Below are 24,752 nucleotides of genomic sequence, written 5' to 3'. Positions count from 1 at the left end.
AAAACCATATGGTATGTAATATCAATTCAAAAATTTAAAGAAATGTACCTCCTAAATATATTATAGTCATACAATGGAACACTTGGCAAATCTTAAAAAGAATGAGCTATATATCCCGATGTACAAAAATCTCAAAGAAGCTGGTGTGGTGGTGTGTACCTATAGTCCCAGCTACTTGGGAGGCTGAGACTGGAGGATTGCTTGAACCTAGGAGTTTGAGTTCAGCCTGTGCAAGATAGCAGGACCCCCCCCTCCCTGACCCCCGCCACCCCACAACTATCTCCAAGGAAAATAAATAATAAAAAGAAAGATATCAAATATCTTAAACTTGAATCTCATTTCTTAACCACAGAAAAGGCTTGTTTTTTTTTTTTTTTTTTTTTTTTTGAAACAGAGTTTCACTCTTATCACCTAGGCTGAAGTGCAATGGTGCAATCTAGGCTCACTGCAACCACAACTTCCTGGGTTCAAGCGATTCTCCTACCTCAGCCACCTGAGTAGCTGGGATTACAAGCGCCTGCCACCACACCTGGCTCATTTTTATATTTTTAGTAGAGACAGGGTTTCACCATGTTGGCCAGGCTGATCTCAAACCCCTGACCTCAAATGATCTGCCCACCTGGGCCTCCCAAACTGCTGGGATTACAGGCGTGAGCCACCACACCCGGCCAGAAAAGTCTTGTATTTCTTGTACGTGTATAGTGCAAGATGGACAACTTTTCAGGGCAGGTGTTTGTGCATCTGGTGACTCAGGGATCCAGGTTCTTTCCATTTTGTGGCTTCACCATCTAAATGCATGGCGTTCACAATTGCTGCAGCAGGGGAAGAGAGAGCTGGAGAGTCATAAAATGGCACTAAATGCTTTGGTCCAAGAGTGCCCAATATCGTTTCTGTTCATAGCCCTTGAGCCAGAACAAGGCTCATGGTCTCAGCCTCACCGCAAAGCAGGACAGGAAATGTTGTCATACTTTATGCCCAGAAAAAAGGAAATGAAATGAGGTTCAATATCATATGGCATCGTGTCTGCCACAAAGACATAAACAAGTAACAGGAGGAAGGATCCTGAGGATTTAATATCAGGAGATTTACTTTTCACTCTATTTCTTTCTCTTTTTTTGTACAACAAAAAGTGAATATGTATACATGCTCGTTCGCTGTATTGTTTTGAATTTTTTTTTAACCATTGGCTTTTTCAATTAAAGACTTTGTAAGTTTTGCAATGGATGCTAAGACTAGTGGGTAAAAGTTTTATGAGGAACAGGATATAGTCTCAAAATATCTCCCCGCAAGATACTTATTGGTCGGGCATGGTGGTTCATGCCTATAATTCCAGAGTTTTGGGAGGCTGAGTCCAAGTTGGGAGGATTACTTGAGGCCAGGAGTTGGAGATCAGCCAGGGTAACATAGCAAGACTTGTCTCTACAAAAAATAAAATATTAGCCAGGCCTGGTGACGTGCCTGTCGTCCTTGTTACTCAGGAGGATGAGGTGGGAGGATCACTGAAGCCCAGAAATTTGAGGCTGCAGTGAGTTATGATTGCACTACTGCACTTCAGCCTGGGCAGCAGAGTGAGACCCTGTCTCTAAAAAAAGAAAAAATATATATACTTATTAACTAAAAATGGACAAAGAATAACTTTACAGTGGAAAGGCTGGCAGACACCACCTTGACCTAAAAATAAAAATTAACATCACCAATAGTCAGTAATGTGGCAAACAGATATCATGTGCCTCTTGATTTAATAAACCAAGAACACAGCATCAGTTTTAGAATATTCCTGCCAAAAATGTATAGCCTGAATCTAATCATGAGGGGAAAAAACAGATAAACCTAAAACAAGAACCTCTTACAAAATATCTGGCCTGTATTCTTCAAGCAACAAAGGATCGTGGGAGGCAAAGTCAGATTGAGGAATTATTCCAGATTAAAAGAAACTAAAGAGACTTCTCAGCTAAGTGCAGTGTGTGATCCTGGATTGGATCATGAGCCAGAAAAATAGTTTTTCTTTCTTGCTTTTGAGACAGTCTCGCTCCATCGCCCAGGCTGGAGTGCAGTGATGCTATCTTGGCTCACTGCAACCTCCGCCTCCCGGGTTCAAGTGATTCTCCTGCCTCAGCCTCCCGAGTAGCTGGGAATACAGGTGCACACCACCACGACTGGCTAAGTTTTGTATTTTTAGTAGAGATGGGGTTTCACCATGTTAGCCAGGCTGGTCTTGAACTCTTGACCTCAGATGATCTGTTCACCTCGGCCTCCCAAAGTGCTGGGATTTCAGGCGTGAGTCACCGTGCCTGACTTTAGAAAAGTAATTTTTCTTTTTGCTCTGGAGAACATTATCATGACAGTGGAGGATATCTGAATAAGGTCTCTGGGTTAGGTAATACTATTACCTAAAAAATAAATGTTTTTATTTTTATTTTATAATTGTGCTATTGTTATACAAGAGAATACAATATTCTTGTTTTAGGAAACACATAAGTATTTAGAGATACAGTTTCATCCTGTTTGCAATTTATTCTCAAATGTTTCTGGAAAAATAATTTCATATACATATATTTGTGTGTGTATATATGTGTGCATGCATATATATTACCCGTGCGTGTATGTATAGAGAGAGAGACAGAGAGAGGGAGAGAAAAAAATGATAAAGCAAATATGGTAAAATGTTAGGATTTTGAGAATCTGAATAAATGTTATATGGGACCGGGCGCGGTGGCTCATGCCTGTAATCCCAGCACTTTGGGAGGCCGAGGCGGGCAGATCACAAGGTCAGAAGTTCAAGACCAGCCTGGCCAACATGGTGAAACCCTGTCTCTACTAAAAATACAAAAATTAGTCGGGTGTGGTGGCACGCGCCTGTAATCCCAGCTACTCGGGAAGCTGAGGCAGGAGAATTGCTGAACCCAGGAGACTGAGGTTGCAGTGAGCCAAGACTGTACCACTGTACTCTAGCCTGGGCGACAAAGCAAGACTCTGTCTTGGGGAAAAAAAAAAAAAAAAGAGGCCGGGCGCAGTGGCTCACACCTGTAATCCCAGCACTTTGGGAGGCCGAGGTGGGTGGATCACGAGCTCAAGAGATCAAGACCATCCTGGCTAACATGGTGAAACCCCGTCTCTACTAAAAATACAAAAAAAATTAGCCAGGCATGGTGGTGGGTACCTATAGTCCAGGCTACTCAGGAGGCTGAGGCAGGAGAATGGCGTCAACCCGGGAGGTGGAGCTTGCAGTGAGCCGAGATTGCGCCACTGCACTCCAGCCTGGGCAACAGAGCGAGACTCCGTCTCAAAAAAAAAGAAAAGAAAAGAAAAGAAAAAAAGAAAAGAAAACGATAAAGCAAATGTGGTAAAATGTTAACATTTTGAGAATCTGAATAAAGGTTATATGGGGCCAGGCGCCGTGGTTCACGCCTGTAATCCCAGCAGTTTGGGTGGCCAAGGCAGGTGGATCACTTTAGGCCAGGAGTTCGAGACCAACCTGGCCAACATGGTGAAAGCCCATCTCTTAAAAAAAAAAAAAAAAAAAAAAGCATGGGCGCTGTGGCTCATGCCTGTAATCCCAGCACTTTGGGAGGCCGAGGCGGGCAGATCACGAGGTCAAGGAGTTTGGCCAATATGGTGAAACCCCATCTCTGCTAAAAATACAAAAATTAGCAGGGTGTGGTGGCAGATGCCTGTAGTCCCAACTACTCAGGAGGCTGAGGGAGAAGAATTGCTTGAACCCGGGAGGCGGAGGTTGCAGTGAGCTGAGATTGCGCCACTGCACTCCAGCCTGGGCAACACAGTGAGACTCTGTCTCAAACAAAACAAAACAAAGCTACAACAACAAAAACACACAAAAATTAGCCGGCCATGGTGCCAGGTGCCTGTAATCCCAGCTACTCAGGAGGCTGAGGCACGAGAATTGCTTGAACCGGGGAGACGGAGGTTGCAATGAGGCGAGATGGCACCACTGCACTTCAGCCTGGGTTACAGAGTGAGAGTCTGTCTCAAAAAAAAAAAAAAAAAAGTACATGGGATGTCTTTGATCTTTCCTGAAATCATTTTGTAAGTCTGAAATTATTTCAAATAAAAAGTTGTAATAAGCCTAGGTTCAGTGGCTAACACCTGTAATCCCGGTACTTTGGGAGGCCAAGGTGGGAGTAATGCTTGAGCCCAGGAGTTTGAGACCAGCCTGGACAACATAGGAAGACCCTGTCTCTACAAAAATTTAAAAAATAGCCACCCATGGTGGCACACATCTGTAGTCCCAGCTACTTGAGAGGCTGAGGCGGGAGGACCACTTGAGCCCAAGAGGATCACTCTTGCCACCATATTCCAGCCTGGGCAACAGAGCAAGATCCTGTCTCCAGAAAAAAAAAAAAAAAAGTTGTCATAAATGACTAGTAATTAACTACACTTGCTAAATTTGTGAACTTTTGCATGAAATATAGTGCTTGTTACTAAATTCTATTTGTAATAGAATTAAGGTCCAGAGTAATTATTTTTCACATAATATCTCACAGAATTATTGTGAGGAACAAATGTAAATATGTATGAATACAGTCTGTAAACCATTATTTGAATGCATTGTTTTCACTATTATTGTTATTATCATCATCATCATTTTGGTTACAGTGGGTAATTCCCATTGGAGAGTAATGGGGGCTGGTGTCAGAAAGTGACAAGAACAATATATGTAAGAAGATACTGAATGCCAGCCCAGGGCACTTGAATTTTGCCTTCTGGAATACTGAAAAGTCATTGCTTACCAAAACGGCTGGGGAGAAAGTGGAATTCTTTTTCCTCTTTTTTCCTTTTTTTTTGTCTTTTTTAACAGACTGCTCATCTGCAAGAAAGTTTAAGTTTCTCTTTTTTTTTTTTTTTAGACAGGCTCTTGCTCTTTCACCAAGGCTGGAGTACAGTGGCTCGATCTCGGCTCCCTAAACCTCTGCCTCCCAGTCTCAAGCCATCCTCCCATCTCAGCCTCCCAAGTATAGGCACACACCACCACACGGAACTATAGGCACACACCACCACACCTGGCTAAGTTTTGTATTTTTTGTAGAGATGGGGTCTCGCCATGTTGTTCAGGCTGGTCTCGAACTCCTGAGCTCAAGCAATCCGCCCATCTCAGTCTCCCAAAATGCTGGGATTACAGGTGTGAGCCACCATGCCCAGTGGTAAATTCTTAACAGTTCTAAAAGATATCCATAGAGATCAGATGATGGTTCAACCTCCTCATTTTGCAGTTAAGCTGGTGAGTTTGGCAGATGAAGCATGTGAATTAGAGTCTTGTGGATGAAGCTGTGCAGATTCAGATTGAGAGGGCAGAAGAAGAAAAACAAGGAGATAAGAAATCTCACATCACCAGGACCAATTACATAATTAGGAGCGCCCAGTGCAAAATGAAAATGCAAGGCCCAGGCCAGGCGCAGTGGCTCACGCTTGTAATCCCAGCATTTTGGGAGGCTGAGGTGGGTGGATCACCTGAGGTCGGGAGTTCGAGACCAGCCTGACCAATATGGAGAAACTCCATCTCTACTAAAAAATACCAAATTAGCTGGGTGTGGTGGCGCATGCCTATAATCCCAGCTACTCAGGAGGCTGAGGCGGGAGAATCACTTGAACCCAGGAGGCAGAGGTTGCAGTGAGCCGAGATCGCGCCATTGCACTCCAGCCTGGGTGACAGAGCAAAACTCCATCTCAAAAAAAAAAAAAAAAGAAAAAGAAAAAAGAAAATGCAGGGCCCCTTGTTCATAAGTTATGAAGAATTTCAAAACCATGAAAGCAGAACATTAAACCAAGTGTGGGGCCCTACTAAGTGTGGGCCTAGTGTGACAGCACAGGTTGCACACCCATGAAGCTGGTCCTAAACGTCATAACCCACCAAATACATTCACATTCAGTAATTCATCCAAGGTCAGCTAAGGTCCTACTAGTGAGGTGCTTTCAATTCAAAGGGACAGAAACCATGATTCAAACTGACTTCAGTCATAGGAAATGTAGACCAGCAGAAGGTTGATTTTTAAAAATTATTATTATATTATTTCAGACGGCCACCTACCTTGGCCTCCCAAAGTGCTGAGATCACACAGGTGTGAACCACCATGCCATGCCAAGCCTCAGATGACACTTTTATTTATTTTTATTTATCTTTTTTTGAGATGGAGTCTCGCTTTTGTCGTCCAGGCTGGAGTACAGTGGTGCGATCTCGGCTCACTGCAACATCTGCCTTCTGGGTTCAAGCGATTCACATGCCTCAGCCTCCTGAGTATCTGGGACTACAGGTGCACACCACTATGCCCAGCTAATTTTTGTATTTTTAGTGGAGACAAGGTTTCACCATGTTGGCCAGGCTGGCCTCAAACTCCTGACCTTAAGTGATCTGCCCACCTCAGCCTCCCAAAGTGCTGGGATTATAGGCATGAGCCACTGCTCCTGGCCTTTAAATTATTATTATTTTTGAAATGGAGTCTTGCTTTGTCACCCAGGCTGGAGTGCAGTGGCCCAGTCTCGGCTCACTGCAACCTCCATCTCCTGGGTTCAAGTGATTCTACTGCCTCAGCCTCCCAAGTAGTTGGGAACCACCATACCCGACTAATTTTTGTATTTTAAAAAATTATTATTTTATTATTTCAAGACAGGGTCTTGCTCTGTTGCCTACGCTGTAGTGCAGTGGCATGAACATGGCTCACTGCAGCCTCCACCTCCTGGGCTCAAGTGATCCTCCTGCCCTGCCTCCCAAAGTGCTAGGATTATAATGTGAGTCCCCATGCCCAGCCAGAAGGTTGTTCTTTAGGCAGAGTATGATCACTGGCACTCCATGTCACCAAAGGCCCAGTTTCTATCAGGCAAGTCTCAGTGCTGTCCCCAGTGTGTGGGATTTGTCATCCAGCCTGACAACATCCAACATGAATAATGATCTACCTCTTCCTGTTCTCTTTGGCAGGAACAACGATGACTTTCCCAGGAGCCTCTCGCATCTCATTAGCTAGAACTGGGTCCCATGTCCATGGCAGGAGGATTGTGGAACCACGATTGGATTAGGCCATCAGGACGCCCCTCCTGTGGCTAAGGTGGGGGCATCTTGCCCTGAAGCACAGGGCTATGTGGGGGAGAGTGGACACCTAAGTCAGGGCTCTGGTGGGAAAGGGGAGAAGGAGTGTGGGCCACAGTGTCCGACACACTGTTATTTCCACACTGCTGGTGCAAAGGCAGGGTGGTTAGCAATGCCGTGCTGTGTGAGAGCTGCTTTGTTAGTGGAAGGATGAAGAGCAGGGAGCAGTGGAATGGGGCTGGAGGGCTTGGCAGGGGCATAATCAGGGTGTTTCACAGTAGGCAGGTGGGCCTAATCCAAGAGTGGTGGTTCACTGAAGAATATTTTTGTGTCGATAGGTATATGTTTATTCTTTTTTTTTTTTTTTTTTTTTGAGACAGAGTCTCGCTCTGTTGCCCAGGCTGGAGTGCTATGGTGCAATCTCGGCTCACTGCAAGCTCTGCCTCCCGGGTTCATGCCATTCTCCTGCCTCAGACTCCCGAGTAGCTGGGACTACAGGTGCCCACTACCACGCCTGGCTAATTTTTTTGTGTTGTTAATAGAGATGGGTTTTCACTGCATTAGCCAGGATGGTCTCGATCTCCTGTCCTCATGATCCACCCGCCCCGGCCTCCCAAAGTGCTGGGATTGCAGGCATGAGCCACCATGCCCGGCCGGTATATGTTTATTCTTATGTGTATTTTAAAAATAATTAGTGAGCAGAACACAAAAAACACTAGTCATAAAGAGAAAGATTGGTAATTTCAATTTATTAAAATGAAGAACTAATCAAAAGATACCATTAAGAGAGAAAAAAGGCAAACCATAGGAAGGGAGACTATATTTGCAATCCACATGTTCAACAACGAGCCCTTGTCAAAAATACATGCAGGCTGGTGGCTCATGCCTATAATCCCAGCACTTTGGGAGGCTGAGGCAGAAGGATCACTTGAGCACAGGAGTTGAAGACCAGCCTAGGCAACATAGGGAGACTCTCATTTCTCCAAAAACAACTTTTTGTTTTGTTTTGTTTTGTTTTGTTTTGTTTTGAGACAGAGTCTTGCTCTGTCACCCAGGCTGGAGTGCAATGGCGCAATCTCAGCTCACTGCAACCTTCGCCTCCTAGGTTCAAGCAATTCTCCTGCCTCAGCCTCCCAAGTAGCTGGGACTACAAGTGCCCGCCACCATGCCTGGCTAAATTTTGTATTTTTAGTAGAGATGGGGTTTCACCAAGTTGGCCAGGCTGCTCTTGAACTCCTGACCTCAGATGATGTGTCCACCTTGGCCTCCCAAAGACCTGGTATTACAGGCATGAGCCACTGCGCCCAGCCCAAAATTTTTTTTATTTTTTATTTTTTGAGACGGAGTCTTGCTCTGTCACCCAGGCTGGAGTGCAGTGGCGTGATCTGGGCTCACTGCAAGCTCCGCCTCCTGGGTTTACGCCATTCTCCTGCCTCAGCCTCCCGAGTAGCTGGGACTACAGGCGACCGCCACCTCGCCCGGCTAGTTTTTTTTTTTTTTTTTTTTTGTATTTTTTAGTAGAGACGGGGTTTCACCGTGTTAGCCAGGATGGTCTCGATCTCCTAACCTCGTGATCCGCCCGCCTCGGCCTCCCAAAGTGCTGGGACTACAGGCCTGAGCCACCGCGCCCGGCCCCAAAAAAGTGCGGTGGCGGGCGCCTGTAGTCCCAGCTAATGTAGTCCCAGCTACTCGGGAGGCTGAGGCAGGAGAATGGCAAACCCGGGAGGCGGAGCTTGCAGTGAGCTGAGAACCCGCCACTGCACTCCAGCCTGGGCGACAGAGCGAGACTCCGTCTCAAAAAAAAAAAAAAAAAAAAAAAAAAAAAGGACCTGGGTGTGGTGGCAGGCACCTGTAGTTCCAGCTACTCATAGGCTGATGTGGGAGGATCACTTGAGCCCGGGAGGTCAAGATTGCTGTGAGCTATGATTGCACCACCACACTCTAGCCTAAGCAACTGAGTGAGATTCTATCTTAAAAACAAAAACAAAAGCAAAAAACAAAAAACAAAAAACGTACATACACCTACACACCCACACATTTATGTGGGAGATTGGAGAAGACACGGTGTGTAATTTGTGGCAAGCCCCAGCAGGGTCACTGGGGTTCTGGAACAAGCCCATGCCATCTGGAGAATCACCCTTGGAAAAATACATGCATACACCACAATACTACAAATCAATAAGGAAAAAAGACAACTAAATTAAGGGTAAGAAACATGAACAAGCACTTCACAGAAAACATGAACAAGCACTTCACATCCAATTGACTGATAAACATAAAAAGTCTTTCAACCTCATTAGTCATTAGGGAAATACAAATTAAAACCACAATGAAATACCACTTTACACTAATGAGAATGACTAAAATTAAAATAACTGATGATATCAAGTGTTATTGAGGATACCAAACAACCGGAATGCAGATTCAGTGTTCTGGAGTGGGTAAATTGGTATAGTCATCTTGGAAAACTATTTGGCAGTGTCTAGTAAAATTAAACAAACATAATCTATGACCCAGCAATTTAACTCTTAGGTGTTTACATCCAGAAATGAGTAAATGAGTATAATAAAAGACACCAACAAGAATGTTTATAGTAGCACTATTCATAACAGATACAACATGGAAACAACCTAAATGTCCATCGCTGGTGGATGGAATAAACAGATTGGGATGTGATTATACAATGGACTACTATATATCAATGAGAAAAGTAAACTATTGCTACATGTAATAAGATGGATGAATTTCACAAACATAATGTTGAGGGAAAGAAACCAAACATAAAATAATACACATGGTAGAATTCATTTTGTTTATATGAAAAGCTCAAAAACAGGTAAAGAATCTACTCATGTTCACAGCAGTATTATTTACACTAAGCAAAAGTGGAAGCGACCCAAGTGTCCATTGATGAATGTATGGATAAACAAAATATGGCATATAGATGCAGTGGAATTTTTTTATTATTATTATTATTTTAGAGACATAGTTTTGCTCGTTTCCCAGGCTGGAGTGCAATGGCGCCATCTCGGCTCACTGCAACCTCCATCTCCTGGGTTTAAACCATTCTCCTGCCTCACCTTCCTAGATAGCTGGGATTACAGGCATGCGCCACCACACCTGGATAATTTTGTATTTTTAGTAGAGATGTGGTTTCACCATGTTGGCCAGGCTGGTCTCAATACTCCTGACCTCAAGTGATTCGCCCACATCAAGCTCCCAAAGTGCTAGGATTTTGGGTGTGAGCCACTGTGCCCGGCAAGATGCAGTGGAATATTATTCGGCCTTGAAAAGGAAGGAAATCCTGTCACATGCTATACCATGGCTGAAACTTAAGGATATTAGGCTATGTAAAATAAGCCAGTCACAGAAAGATGCATACTGTATGATTCCACTTATATGAAGTACTTTGAGAAGTCAGATTTACCTACACAGAAAGTAGAATGGTAGGTCAGGCACAGTGGCTCACGCCTGTAATCCCAGCACTTTGGGAAGCTGAGGCGGGCCGATCACGAGGTCAGGAGTTCAAGACCAGCCTGGCCAACAAAGTGAAACCCGATCTGTACTAAAAATACAAAAATTAGCTGGGCATGGTGGTGCGCACCTGTAGTCCCAGCTACTCAGGAGGCTAAGGCAGGAGAATCACTTGAACCCAGGAGGTGGAGGTCCCAGTGAGCCGAGATCCTGCCACTGCACTCCAGCCTGGGTGACAGAATGAGACTCTGTCTCAAAAAAAAAAAAAAAAAAAAAAAGAAAAAAAAAAGAAAAAGAAAAGAAAAGAAAAAAGAAAGTAGGATGGTAGTTACTAAAGGCTCGGGAGAAAGATAATGGGGATTTGTTTAATGGGTACAGAGTCTAAGTTTTGCAAGATGAAGAGTTTTGGAGATTAGTTGCACAACAATGTGAATGTGCTTAACACTGCTGCACTGCACACTTAAAACTGGCTCACATGGTAAGTTTTATGTTATGTGTATTTGACCACAGTTAAAAATTTAAAAAGCAGGTAAATGAGTCTATGGTGATAGAAGACAGATAGTGGTTACCTTGGGGAGAGAGATTGAGAAGAGGAATAAATGGGGGTTCTGTGATACAGATAATTTCTACTTTTTGAGCTGGGTGAGTTCACCAAGTTGTATACTAGGATTTATGTTCCTTCATGTCTGTATGTCATTAAGAGACACATGGTGATGTGTTGCCCAGATCACCTTCAAGGAAGGACCTGCTGCCTAGCTGCAGAGAGAGGGCAGCAGACAATACCAGCTTTCAGTTCCTTCAGAGCCTGCCTCAGCTGCAGGGCTGCCTCACCTGAGGTCATGCCCTTCCTGGGGTAGCCCACATCTGGTGACTGAGCAAGGTGGAGGTATAAAGGTCCAGACATCAGGGCTTTTCTAGAGTGACCTGCTGATCGGCTGAGCTTGGTCGAGCCTGCAGCACAGGTTGACTTTCCCTCTGCCCAGTCCTGCTTTCTCTTCCTTCCTTTCACAGGTATGGATCCTTAATAAACATTTTGCATCCCAAACTATCTCAGCATCTCCTTCTTGAGAATCTGGTCTTCCACAGCTGCTGCCAAAGTAGATGAGAAAGGAGATGGTAAGATGGGGTTTGGAACTGGATCACCACCCATCTGGCGATGAGGATCCCATTAGTGGAGGTGGGCAGAGCACAGAAAAATGGCAGCAAATTGGGAGAATGTACCAGTAGAACTGGATACTCTAAGGACACAATGTGCCAGGTACTTGAGATTATGGAGGGAGTAGTAGCTATGAGGATGATGGAATTGGTGGCTATTGCCAAGCTCCATGGATGTGCTACAGGATAATAAACAACTTAGGGCCAGTAACAGGCTATTAAAATCCAGGTTATGGGGCCAGGTGCAATGGCTCATGCCTGTAATCCCAGCACTTTGGGAGGCCAAAGGGGGCAGATCACCTGAGGTCAGGAGTTTGAGACCAGCCTGGCTAACATGGTGAAACCCCATCTCTACTAAACATACAAAAATTAGTCAGGCGTGCTGGCACATGCCTGTAGTCCCAGCTACTTGGGAGGCTGAGGCAGGAGAATTGCTTGAACCTGGGAGGCAAAGGTTACAGTGAGCCAAGATTGCACCACTGCACTTCAGCCTGGGCAACAAAGCAAGACCATCTCAAATAAATAAATAAATAAATAAATAAATAAATAAATAAATAAATAAATCCAGGTTATGAAAAGGAAAAGGCCTCTTTGGTTTATATAAATAAGTCAACATCTCTTGCAGTGAAAGGGTGGAGAAAAGCAAGGACTAAGCCTAAGACTTAATAATCTAAGCAACTGACCAGGCGTGGTGGCCCACACCTGTAATCCCAGCACTTTGGGAGGCTGAGGCGGGCAGATCACCAGGTCAGGAGTTCAAGGCCAGCCTGGTTAACATAGTGAAACCCCATCTCTACTAAAAATACAAAAAATTAGCCGGGCATGGTGACGGGCGCCTGTAATCCCAACTACTCGGGAGGCTGAGGCAGGAGAATCACTTGAACCCAGGAGGGAGGCAGAGGTTACAGTGAGCAGAGATCGTGCCACTGCACTACAGCCTGGGGGACAGTGCGAGACTCCGTCTAAAAAATAAATAAATAATAATAATAATCTGAGCAACTGACTTCAGAGACAGTTAAATGTCCAAATAAGGCACATCTCTTATGCTAAAGTCAAAGTCCTGGTTGGAAAAGCTTGGGACCCTGACACATGGAATGGCGGTATCAGAGTGGATGCTCCTAAAGATTTTTTTTTTTTTTTGAGACAGAGTCTCGCTCTGTCTTTCAGGCTGGAGTACAGTGGCGCGATGTTGACTCACTGCAGTCTCTGCCTCCAGGATTCAAGCGACTCTCCTGCCTCAGCCTCCCAAGTAGCTGGGACTACAGGCATGCGCCACCATGCCCGGCAAGTGTTTTTTTTTTGTATTTTTAGTAGAGATGGGGTTTCGCCATGTTGGCCAGGTTGGTCTCGAACTCCTGACCATAAGTGATCCACTCGCCTCGGCCTCTCCTGAAGATTTTGACTCCACAAATTCCTCTGAATCTTCTGAGCCTACAGAATTGGCCCACTCCTCCCTATGAAGAGTTACCACTCTCTCCCTGCTGAGAAACAATGCAGTGCCTTTCTCCACAAAGCAACAGCTCCCCCGCAGAATCTGCCCCCACATCCCCTCCTAGCCTATACTAGGTTAGCTGCAGCATAACCCAGCATAACCCAGCTGCAGCATAACCCAGCTGGGTATGATGGGGTGGAAAGGAACTATATGCCACAGAAATAGCAAGACCTAGCCAGCATGTATTGTGAGGAGCCAGGGAGCTACATGTGGAACTGGATTTTGAGAGTGCTTGATGAAGGAGAAGGAATATAGAATTGGATAGGGAAGAGTTTATTGACTTGGGAATCCCTCTTTTTCCCTTCCCTTTCTTTTCTTTTCTTTTCTTTTCTTTTCTTTTCTTTTCTTTTCTTTTAAGATGGAGTCTCACCCTATCAGGCTGGAGTGCAATGGTGCAACATGTTGGCCAGGCTGATCTCGAACTCCTGACCTTGTGATCCACCCATCTCGGCCTCCCAAAGTGCTGGGATTTCAGGTGTGAGCCACTGTGCCGAGTGGGAATCTCTCTTTCAAAATACAAGATTTAAAATCCTGGCAAGGACAATAGGAGATGGTACAATCTTACCACCAGGATGGATCCTAGAAGCATGGAAAAAGTGATGACCCATGCCAAAGAAAGCTTAAATGCTGGAACTGCTATGGCAGATAATGATGGTAGATTTAAAACACTCAGGGAAATGGGTGTGCCAGAATGAATAGACTGTAGGTAACCAGAGGATCTGCTAGCTAATTATGCCCCATGAGAAGGCCCAGAGAACACGTTTCCATCCGTTTTCTGTTGCTATCACTGCATACCACAGACTGGGTAGTTTATAAGAAGTTTACTTAGCTCGGCCAGGCGCGGTGGCTCAAGCCTGTAATCCCAGCACTTTGGGAGGCCGAGAGGGGCGGATCACGAGGTCAGGAGATCGAGACCATCCTGGCTAACACGGTGAAACCCCGTATCTACTAAAAAAAATACAAAAAACTAGCCGGGCGAGGTGGCGGGCGCCTGTAGTCCCAGCTACTCGGGAGGCTGAGGCAGGAGAATGGCGTAAACCCGGGAGGCGGAGCTTGCAGTGAGCTGAGATCCGGCTACTGCACTCCAGCCTGGGCGACAGAGCAAGACTCTGTCTCAAAAAAAAAAAAAAAAAAAATAAATAAATAAATAAATAAATAAATAAATAAAGAAGTTTACTTAGCTCATGGTTCTGGAGTCTGGGAAGCCCAAGAGCCTGATGATGTCAGGATCTGGTGAGATCCTTCTTGCTGTGTCATAACATGGCAGAGAACATCACATGGTGAAAGGGCAACCAGAAAGATTCTGGTTACCCTTGTTTGCTTTTATAACAAAGCCATTCCCATGATAGAGCTTGCTTTTATAACAAAAAAGCAAAAAAACAAAGCTTGTTTTTATTACAAAGCCATTTCCTTGATAACGAACCTACTCCCATGATAATGACATTACTCCATTCTAGAGGACAGAACTCTCATTACTCCATATATTCATTCATGAAGGCAGAGCTGACATTAATCCATTTATGAGGGCAGAATAATTAAGTTTCTAACACACAGATTTTTAGGGGCCACATGCAAACCATAACAACACATTATTTTTCAAGCCCATAAAGAATTTGCTGCCCAGCATGGTGGCTCATACCTGTAATCCTAGCACTTTGGAAGGCCGAGGTGGGTGGATCACTTGAGGTTGAGGCAGGAGAATCACTTGAACCCGGGAGGTGGAGGTTGCAGTGAGTCAAAATTTTGCCATTGCACTACAGCCTGGGTGACAGAGCCAGACTCTGTCTCAAAACAAACAAACAAACAAACAAACAAAATATATATATATACACACATTAGCTGGGTGTAGTGGCAGGTGCCTGTAATCCCAGCTACTCGGGAGGCTGAGGTTCGAGAATTGCTTGAACCAAGATCGTGCCACTGCCCTCCAGCCTGGGTGACAGAGCAAGACTCTGACCAGAACAAAAAAAAAGAAAAAGAAAAGAAAAGAAATAATTTGCTGGTGAGAGGTTCACCAGAATCTCTAAAAAGATAAGTACTCACTCTCTTCTGTAGGCTAGGACTGATAATAGAAAAGACTAGTACAAAACCTGACTTACTGATAGCAATAAGGATAATTGGACACTGGAACAAACAAACAAAAGGCCAGATGGCAGTGCTTCATTTCCGAAAGTCAGTCAGTGGCAATTATCATCATGGCTGGTGAGGTTTGAGTGGCAGCCAGGAGGACCTGGCCAACGAAGAGTTATGGAGATGACTAATAGAGCAAAATGTCCCCAGGGGCAAATTAGATGGGCAGTTTTTAAGGGCACTACTCAGCTTGTACTAGCAGAAGAAACTACGGAAAGATGACTAGAAGACTGAAGGCCATAGCCCAAGAAAAATTCATAATCCCTTTCCCAGTGTCTAGACTAGAGCCAGCTTCAGACTTGGAATCCCATGATTAAAGAGGTGGCTAGGTCCCTAGGAGGAAGGACCCTCAATACTATAAAAAGAACATGTGATAATGATCCCATCAGTTCTTTCTCAAAGAGACCAATGGCCATTTATTTGGGTAACTGTGCACCTGGGAAAGAAAAATACCTAGACATATCAAGGTCTGTTGGATGTACGTTCTGTGTTGACAATGATGCTGCAGGCCTGAAGCACCATCATAACCTCTCCTTGTTAGAGTGCGGGAAGCACATGGGGCCAGGTTGTAAGTGAAATCCTGTCTTGGGCCTGGCTTACAGTGCATCCATTGGGTCCTTGGAGCCACTCAGTGGTCATTTCCCAGTCTCTGAGTTTATAACCAGGATAGGTTTACTCCTGGGGGTCAAGAAAGGAAAGTGTTGAGAGTAGGTACAGCAGAAATTAGTTCCATCCTTAGGCTATAAAGGATACAGGGATGTTGGTTTCTATCATATATCTGTTTAATTAATCATTCTTGACCCTATAGAAACCGAATGAATCCTGGAAGGTGACTGTAGACTACCATGAGTTCAACCAAGTACTATAGCCCCAATTATAGGCATTATGTAAGATGTAGTGTCTTTGCTAGAGCAGATTACTGCAGATTACTTTGGCCTCAGGAACATATTACACAACCACTGATTTAGCAAATGTGTTCTTTTCTATCCTAATCAGAAAAAGAAAAAGAGTCAGAAAAAAGTTTGCATTTACGTGGAATGGGCAACACTATACATGTGAGGTTTTCCTCCCAGGGCTATGTCTCCCACTCTATGTAAAATACAGTCTGAAGAGATTTGGACCATCTCAACCTTGTCCAACCCACCACTTACAGGCTGCATGTGGCCCAGGAGAGCTTTGAAACTTTCTTAAAACGTTATTATTATTTTTTTGAAACAGAGTCTTGCTCTGTCACCCAGGCTGGAGTGCAGTAGTGCAATCTCAGCTCACTGTAACTTCCACCTCCCGGCTTCAAGCGATTCTCCTGCTTCAGCCTCCCGAGTAGCTGGGATTACAGGTGCCGGTCACCACACCCCACTAATTTCTGTATTTTTAGTAGAGAGGGGGTTTTGCAATGTTGGCCAGGCCAGTTTCAAACTCCTGACCTCAAGTGATCTGCTCACTTCGGCCTCCCAAAGTGCTGGGATTGCAGGCGTGAGCCACTGCGCGCGCCTAGCCTTTTTTGTGATATATATTTTTGGCTCATCAGCTATTGTTCATGTTAGTGTATTTTATGTGGGGCCCAAGACAATTCTTCTTCCAATGTGGCCCAGGGAAGCCAAAAGATTGTACACCCCTGAACTATCAGGACATACTTTTAGAGTTTCATACTGATTCATTGCATTGATGACAATATGTTAATGAACCAGATGAACAAGAGATGGATAATACACTGAAGTCCTTGGTAAGACACAGGCACTTCAGAGGGCACTCTGTAAAGATTCAGGGACCTTCTACATCCATAAAATTTTTATTTTTTATTTTTTTGAGATGGAGCCTTGCTCTGTCGCCCAGGCTGGAGTGCAGTGGCACGATCTCACTCACTGCAAGCTCCACCTCAGCCTCCCGAGTAGCTGGCATTACAGGCACCTGTCACCATGCCCCGCTAATTTTAATATTTTTAGTAGGGTTTTGCTCTTTGGCCAGGCTGGTCTCAAACTCCTGACCTCAGCCGATCTGCTCACCTCGGCCTCCCAAAGTGCTGAGATTATAGGCATGAGCCACCGTGCCAAGCCCCAACATCCCTAAAATTTTTAGGAGTCCAGTTGTCAGGGATATGTTGGGATATCCTCTTCAAAGTAAGAGACAAATTATTGCATCTTAAGCCCTCTCCCACAAAAAAGGAAGCACAATACCTGGTGGATCTCTTCAGATTCTAGAGTCAGCATATTTTACACCTAAGGACACTGCTCTAGTTTATATACCAGGTGTCATGAAAGGCCGGCAGCTTTGAGCAAGGCCTAAAGCAGGCCCAGAGCATGACAGAGCTTTGCAGTAGATACAGGCTACAGTATAAACAGTCCTACTCCTGGGACAATACAATTCAGCATACCCTATGGTGCTGCAGATTATCAGAAGTGGGAGAAGATGCTGTGTATAATTTGTGTCAAGCTTTGGAAGTGGCCTTGGGGCTCTGGAGCAAGACCTTGCCATCTGCAGTGAAGATTTAAACACCCTGTTGAAAAATAACTCTGGGCCGGGTGCGGTGGCTCACGCCTGTAATCCCAGCACTTTGGGAGGCCGAGGTGGGTGGATCACTTGAGGTCAGCAGTTCGAGACCAGCCTGGCCAACATGGCAAAACCCAATCTCTATTAAAAATACAAAAATTAGCAGGGCGTGGTGGTGTGCACCTGTGCTCCAAGCTACTCAGGAGGCTGAGGCAGGAGAATCGCTTGAACCCGGGTGGAGGAGGTTGCAGTGAGCCAAGATCGCATCAGTGCACTGTAGGCTGCGTGACAGAGCGAGACTCTGTCTCACACACAAAACACCACAAAAAAACAACTCTGGTATGCTACTGGGCCTTAGTAGAAACAAAATGGCGGACCATGACCAAATGACTACACAGCTGGAATTTCCCATTATGGTTTGAGTTCTCTCAGAACAGCCAATTCGTAAGGTCAGCAGTGCGCAGCAACACTCTATCATAATAGTGATGTGGTATGGGCCAGGTGTGGTGGCTCACGCCTGTAATCCCACCACTTTGGGAGGCTGAGGTGGGTGGATCACTTGAGTTCAGGAGTTTGAGACCAGACTGGCCAACATGGTGAAACCCTTTCTCTACTAAAAATATAAAAATTAGCTGGGTGTCATGGTGCACACTTGTAATCCCAGCTACTTGGGAGACTGAGCGGGGAGGATCAGGTGAAGGTTGCAGTGAGCCAAGAGGGTGCCACTGCACTCCAGCCTGGGAAGACAGAGCGAGATTCTGTCTCAAAAAAAAAAAAAAAAAAAAAAAAAAAAAAAAAAAAAAAAAATTGATGCGATATGTCTAGTATCAGTCACAAGTAGGACCAGAAGACCTGGGAAAGCTGCAGGAGCAGGTAGCCCAGACTCCTATGGTCCCTACCACTGTAGAACCAATTACTCTCCCTCAATTCATGCCTTTGACTTTATGAGGAATCTTATATGAAGGAGCTGAAGCAGGAGAAAAAAGCCTGTGCTTTTCTACAGTAGGTCAGCTTAGTATACAGGTTCAGGAAACAAGTGGGCAATGGACAGCATTACTCTGAGATAGTCTTGAAAGACAATGATGAAGGGGAATTCTCCCCGGAGCAGAACTTTGAGAGGTGCACCTGGTGATCCACTTTGTATTGAAAGAAAAGTGACCTTAAACTAGAATATACATATGTAGATTTTTTTTTTTTTTTTTTTTTTTTTTTTTTAATTGAGACGGAGTCTCGCTCTGTCACCCAGGCTGGAGTGCAGTGGCCGGATCTCAGCTCACTGCAAGCTCCGCCTCCCGGGTTCACGCCATTCTCCTGCCTCAGCCTCCCGAGTAGCTGGGACTACAGGCACCCGCCACCTCGCCCGGCTAGTTTTTTGTATTTTTTAGTAGAGACAGGGTTTCACCATATTAGCCAGGATGGTCTCGATCTCCTGACCTCGTGATCCGCCCGTCTCGGCCTCCCAAAGTGCTGGGATTACAGGCTTGAGCCACCGCGCCCGGCCTACATATGTAGATTAATGGGCAGTAGCAAATATCCTGACTGACTGGTCAGGAGCCTGGAAGGAAAAATATTGGCAGATTAGAGACAAAGAGATCTGGGGTAGAGCCACATGAATGGACATATGGGAGCGGGCCTGAAGTTTAAAGATCTTTGTGTCACATGTTAATGCCCACCAGAGGACATCTGCTAAGAAGGCTTTACATACCAAAAAAACAAAAATGACCCAGCCAATTGACCTTAGCCAGCCTCTGTTCCCTGCCACTCCAGCACTAATGGCACATGAATGAAGCAGCCACAGTGGCAGAGATGAGGCTACCCATGGATCAACAATGTGGACTCCCAAGGCCATGGTGGCTCACGCCTGTAATCCCAGCACTTTGGGAGGCCAAGGTGGGCGGATCACCTGAGGTCAGGAGTTCGAGACCAACTTGACCAACATGGTGAAACCTTGTCTCCACTAAAAATATAAAAATTAGCCAGGCATGGTGGCGGGTGCCTGTAATCCCAGCTACTCCAGAGGCTGAGGCAGGAGAATCTCTTGAACCCAGAAGGCGGAGGTTGCAGTGAGCTGAGATTGTGCCATTGCACTCCAGCCTGGGTGACAGAGCGAGACTCCATCTTTAAACAAAACAAAACAAAACAAAACAAAAAAGTGGATTCCCACTCACCAAGGCTGATCTAGTTACTGCCTCAGCCAAATATCTAGCTTTCCACTAATAAAGACCAACTCAGAGCTCTGGATATGGTACCATTCCTTGAGGAAACCAACTGGCCAGTTGGTGGAAATTTGACCACATGAACCCCTTCCCTCCTGGAAAGGCTAGAGGTTCGTTTTCATGGGAATAGGTACATATTCCAGGTATAGGTTTTGCCTTTCCTGCCCACTGGGTCTCAGCCACCACCACTAACCAAGGGTTTATGGAGTGTTTTTTTTTTTTTTTTTTTTTTTTTTTTTTACCTTGAGCCATTTATGTTGCCAAAAACAAGCCCTGTTGCCCACGAGAATACTTTACTGTACATATTTCCTACAAACAGCAACATTTCCTTACATAAGTATAATACAACCATCCAAACTAGGACATTGACAAGGATGTTTTACTACAGTCGCATCCATGTACTCCACTCAAATTTCACCAATTGTCCCAATAATGTCCTTGCAAAAGAATCCAACCCAGGATCAAAACATTGCTTTTAGTCTTCTTTAGTCCGGAACAGTTCCTCAGTCTTTCCTTTACTTTCATGACCACTTTTGAAGATAATAGGCCAGTTATTGTATAGAATGTCCCTTGATCTGGGTTTGTCTGATGTATCCTCTTGTCTACATTCAACATGGTGAAGAGATTTAGATCAAATGAAAACCATGGGCTGGGTGCGGTGGCTCATGCCTGTAATCCCAGCACTTTGGGAGGCCAAGGTGGGCACATCACTTGAGGTCAGGAGTTCAAGACCAGCCTGGCCAACATGGTGAAACCCCATCTCTACTAAAAATACAAAAATTAGCCGGGTGTGGTGGCATGTGCCTGTATTCCCAGCTACTCAGAAGGCTGAGGTAGAATTGCTTGATCTCAGGAGGCGGAGATTGCAGTGAGCTGAGATTGTGCTGCTGTACTCCAGTCTGGATGACAGAGCCAGACTCTATCTCAAAAAAAAAAAAAAAAAAAAAAAAAAAAAAAAAAAACGAAAGAAAAGAAAAGAAAAAAAGAAAACCACGAATCCACCCCCAATACCTTCAATTCCAGTCTAATGCCACAGGGTTTATTCTAGTTTCCTCATTACTATATTCTTTCATTTTAAATAGAAACTTTGCTCCCATTATTCTGAAAAGATTTACTTATTTGATCAATCTCTTGTCCTGCCCCTCCGTGAACCATTTCCTTACCTAGCTTGGACTCTGACATTCTCAGCTGGGCAGCTATAGTCACTACCCCTACTTTCCTATGGAAACTCTCCTCATGCTTGGGGTCCAGCACCCCCTTCTTACCATCACCAATCCCCCTCTCCACACCACGGACTCCCTCTGCATTCCGTTGGGCTTTCATACTCTGAGCCCAGTTGTGAAATGGGACTTTTTACAACCAAAAGATTAGGAATGTGCACTATAAAATGTGACTCTGATGAAATCAGTCACATGTCTTCGTATAGGCACGAGGACCAAATTAACTATATTCTGAACTTCGTTGGGGTTCTAAAAGGACCTGCTGGACACGCATGGTGGGTCACACCTGTAGTCCCAGCACTTTGGAAGACTGAGGTGGGCGGATCACTTGAGCCAAGGAGTTCGAGAATAGCCTGGGACAACATGGCAAAACTCCGTCTCTATAGAAAATACAAAAAATTAGCCGGGCGCGGTGGCACAGACCTGTCCCAGCTACTTGGGAGGCTGAGGTAGGAAGATCGCTTGAGCCAGGGAGGTTGAGGCTGTGATGAAGCATGATTGCGCCACTGTACTCCAGGCCAGGTGACGGAGTAAGACCCTGTTTCAAAAATATAAATATAAGTATAAATGTAAATAAATGAATAAGTAAAAGTACCTGCTATGTTTTAGTATTTAATATACTTGGAACTTATTTTTGTATGATATAAAATGGAGGTCCAATTATTTTCCTGATAGATAATATCATAATCATTTATTATATAATCCATCCATTTCCCACTGAATTAAAATTGCACTATTCACATTTTATGTTCTTAAAAACAGATATCTATTCCTGGATTCTCTTTTCTATTCCACTGGTTTATTTGTCTATGCCCAGGCCAATATTATATTAATGCTATTGTGGTATCTTTATAGTGTCTTCTGAGATCTACTACTAAGCCAAGTGCGCCCTTAGTGTACTTCTTCCTACATTTATTGGCTATTTCTAAGTACTTTATTCTTTCCAAATAAATTGTCAGATAATTTAATCCAATTAAAAAGAAACCTGTTGGATACTACGACAGTTGCGTTGTTCAGCAGATTGAATCATGAAGAGATGTATACCATCTGTCTGATGTATCTGGGGTGGTTGGGGAAAAAAAACTGTTGGGATTATATTGGAATTTTTTTCTTTTTTTTCTTTGCCCCAGCTGCTGGGATATAATAGGAATTTTATGAATTTTATAGAAATTTGTAGAGTTGTCCTTTTTGTGATAGTGTCTTGATATTCAAGAAAGAAACAATGAAGGTCATACAATGCCTGCTCATTATTCAGATCTTGATTCATTTATTTCCCCAACATATATATTTGAGCACTACTACAGGCTAGGCACTATTCTAGATCCTGGGGATTCAACTAGGAACAAAACAAAGTTTCTACTTTTTTGAAAAAGCAGAAAGTAAGGGGAGACAGGTAATAAATATAAATACACACACATATATATGTAAATAAATATGTAATATGTCAGATGGTATTAAATACTGTGGCAAAAAATGAATCCAGCTAAAGGGGATATAGTGTGCTGGGAGGAGGGTTTTTTTTTATTTAGTGCAAAAGATGATGTGGTGATATTTGACACAGATATGAAGGACATGAAGGAGTCACCTGTGCATTCCCAGATGGGAGAGACAGCAAACACAGAGGTGGGAGTGTGCTTGGTGTGTTATGCTGACAGAGGAAGAGCAGGCAGCCCGGCATGGCTACAGCAGGGTGAGTAGCCGGGAGAGGGGCAGGAGGTGGAGACAGAAAGGTAGCTGGGATGTGCCATACTGAGTATAGCCATGGAGACCACTGAGTACTGTGGCTAAATAACTCAGGGAGAAGGGAAATTACCCTGAATTTTGAGCAGAGGAGTGACATGATCTGATGATCTTAACAAATCATTCTGGTGGACAGGAGGGGAAGTAGGGAGACCAGTCAGGGCTCTGGCTTTGTCTTGCCTGAGATGGGGGTGGCTGGGAGGAGGGTGGGGACGTAGGGGGTGAGAGATGGGGGATTCTGATCTGCCTGGCTTGCGTGCCACTGCAGGCCACCAGAGGGCACTACACATATGTCCTTGGTGAGGATGAGCTGTGACAGCCAGTCCTTCCCTCACCCTCCCCAAATGACAGATTGTGATACCTCCTTATGCAGTAACCACCCTACCCACTTTGCTACTAGAATTTATAATCTGGTCCAGAATATGACATGCCTATACTCAAAAGACGAACCGTGGTAGTACAAGCACCATCTGAGTCTCCGTGATTGCAGTCATCTAATGCCACAGTCTTCCTTTGTTCCCAGGACCCTCCTATCTCTCCATGAACCTCTCCCGTACACTTACCTGCATCAACTGAGTGCATTAATGTAGCTGGAAAAACAGGTTTGTTGAATGTGACTGGGAGTTCCTTTCTTTGCCATTATGTCTTATGGGAACACTGCCTTTTAAAACCTGTAGTGCTGAATGAAAAGAGTGTTTTTAGACCAGGCGCGGTGGCTCATGCCTGCAATCCCAGCACTTTGGGAGGCAGAGGCGGGTGGATTGCTTGAGCCCAGGAGTTCGAGGCAAGTCTAAGAAACATAGCAAGAGGCTGTCTCTACAAAAATTAGCCGGGCGTGGTGGTGTGTACCTGTAGTCCCAGCTACTCAGGAAGCTGAAGTGGGAGGATCACTTGAGCCCAGGAGGTTGGGGTTGCAGTGAGTCAAGATTGCACCACTGCACTCCAGCCTAAGTAACAGAGCGAGACCTGGTCTCTACAAAAATACAAAAATTATCCAGGCATGATGGCGGGTGCCTGTAATCCCAGCTACTCCAGAGGCTGTGGTGGGAGAATTGCTTGAACCTGGGAGGTGGGGGTTGCAGTGAGCCAAGATCACACCATTGCACTCCAGCCTGGGTGACAGAACGAGACTCCATCTCAAAAAAAAAAAAAAAAAGATACGCACATGTGGTTACTGTGTGCTGTATTGGACAGGGCAGGCTCACAGTGTGTGGAAGAATGTCTTATCATCTCCCCAGTATTCATGCTTCTCTTTCTTTCATTATAGAACTCCTCCTCCAAGTTTAACAATGCACATGAATATCCAGCTTGAGACACCATTTACCAACCTCTCTCAGTTAGGTGTGGCCATATGTGTTTGTTTTCTACTGCAGTGTGACAAATGACCACAGACTTAGCAGCTTAAAACAACACCCACTTATTATCTCAGAGTTCTATAGGTCAGAAGTCTGGGCTTGCCTGGGTTCTCTGCTCAGGGTCCCAAAAGGCTGATACCAAGGTGTCCATGGACTGGACTCTTGTCCGGAAGCTCTGGGGAAGAATCTGCTTCTAGACTCATTCAGTTTGGCAGAAACCAGTTCCTTGTGGCTGTAGATCTGAGATCTTGATTCCTAACGGGCTGTGAGCAGCAGGGGCTGCTCTCTGTTCCCAGAGGCTGCTGGGACACTTCATGTGGTCCCTACATCTTTCATTTTCTTTTTTTTTTTTTTGAGACAGAGTCTCACTCTGCCACCAAGGCTGGAGTGCAGTGATGCTATCTTGGCTCACTGCAACCTCTGCCTCCTGGGTTCAAGTGATTATCC

The 24,752-nt window shown here is 44.8% G+C and overlaps 1 non-coding gene across 1 annotated transcript; it reads left to right on the top strand.

Annotated features, from left to right (window-relative positions):
• Window positions 1–22,202: 22,202 nt before the first annotated feature.
• Window positions 22,203–22,272, top strand: LOC115898026. The gene has a single exon (XR_004057789.1). It is a non-coding gene; the product is annotated as a small nucleolar RNA SNORD77 (small nucleolar RNA).
• The last annotated feature ends 2,480 nt before the right edge of the window (window positions 22,273–24,752 follow it).

The sequence above is a fragment of the Rhinopithecus roxellana genome, chromosome 5 (assembly GCF_007565055.1).
Source record: "Rhinopithecus roxellana isolate Shanxi Qingling chromosome 5, ASM756505v1, whole genome shotgun sequence".
NCBI classification, from domain to species: Eukaryota; Metazoa; Chordata; class Mammalia; order Primates; family Cercopithecidae; genus Rhinopithecus; species Rhinopithecus roxellana.
The sequence above is the reverse complement of the archived record's forward strand: the minus strand, read 5'-3'. Positions and strand labels throughout refer to the sequence as shown.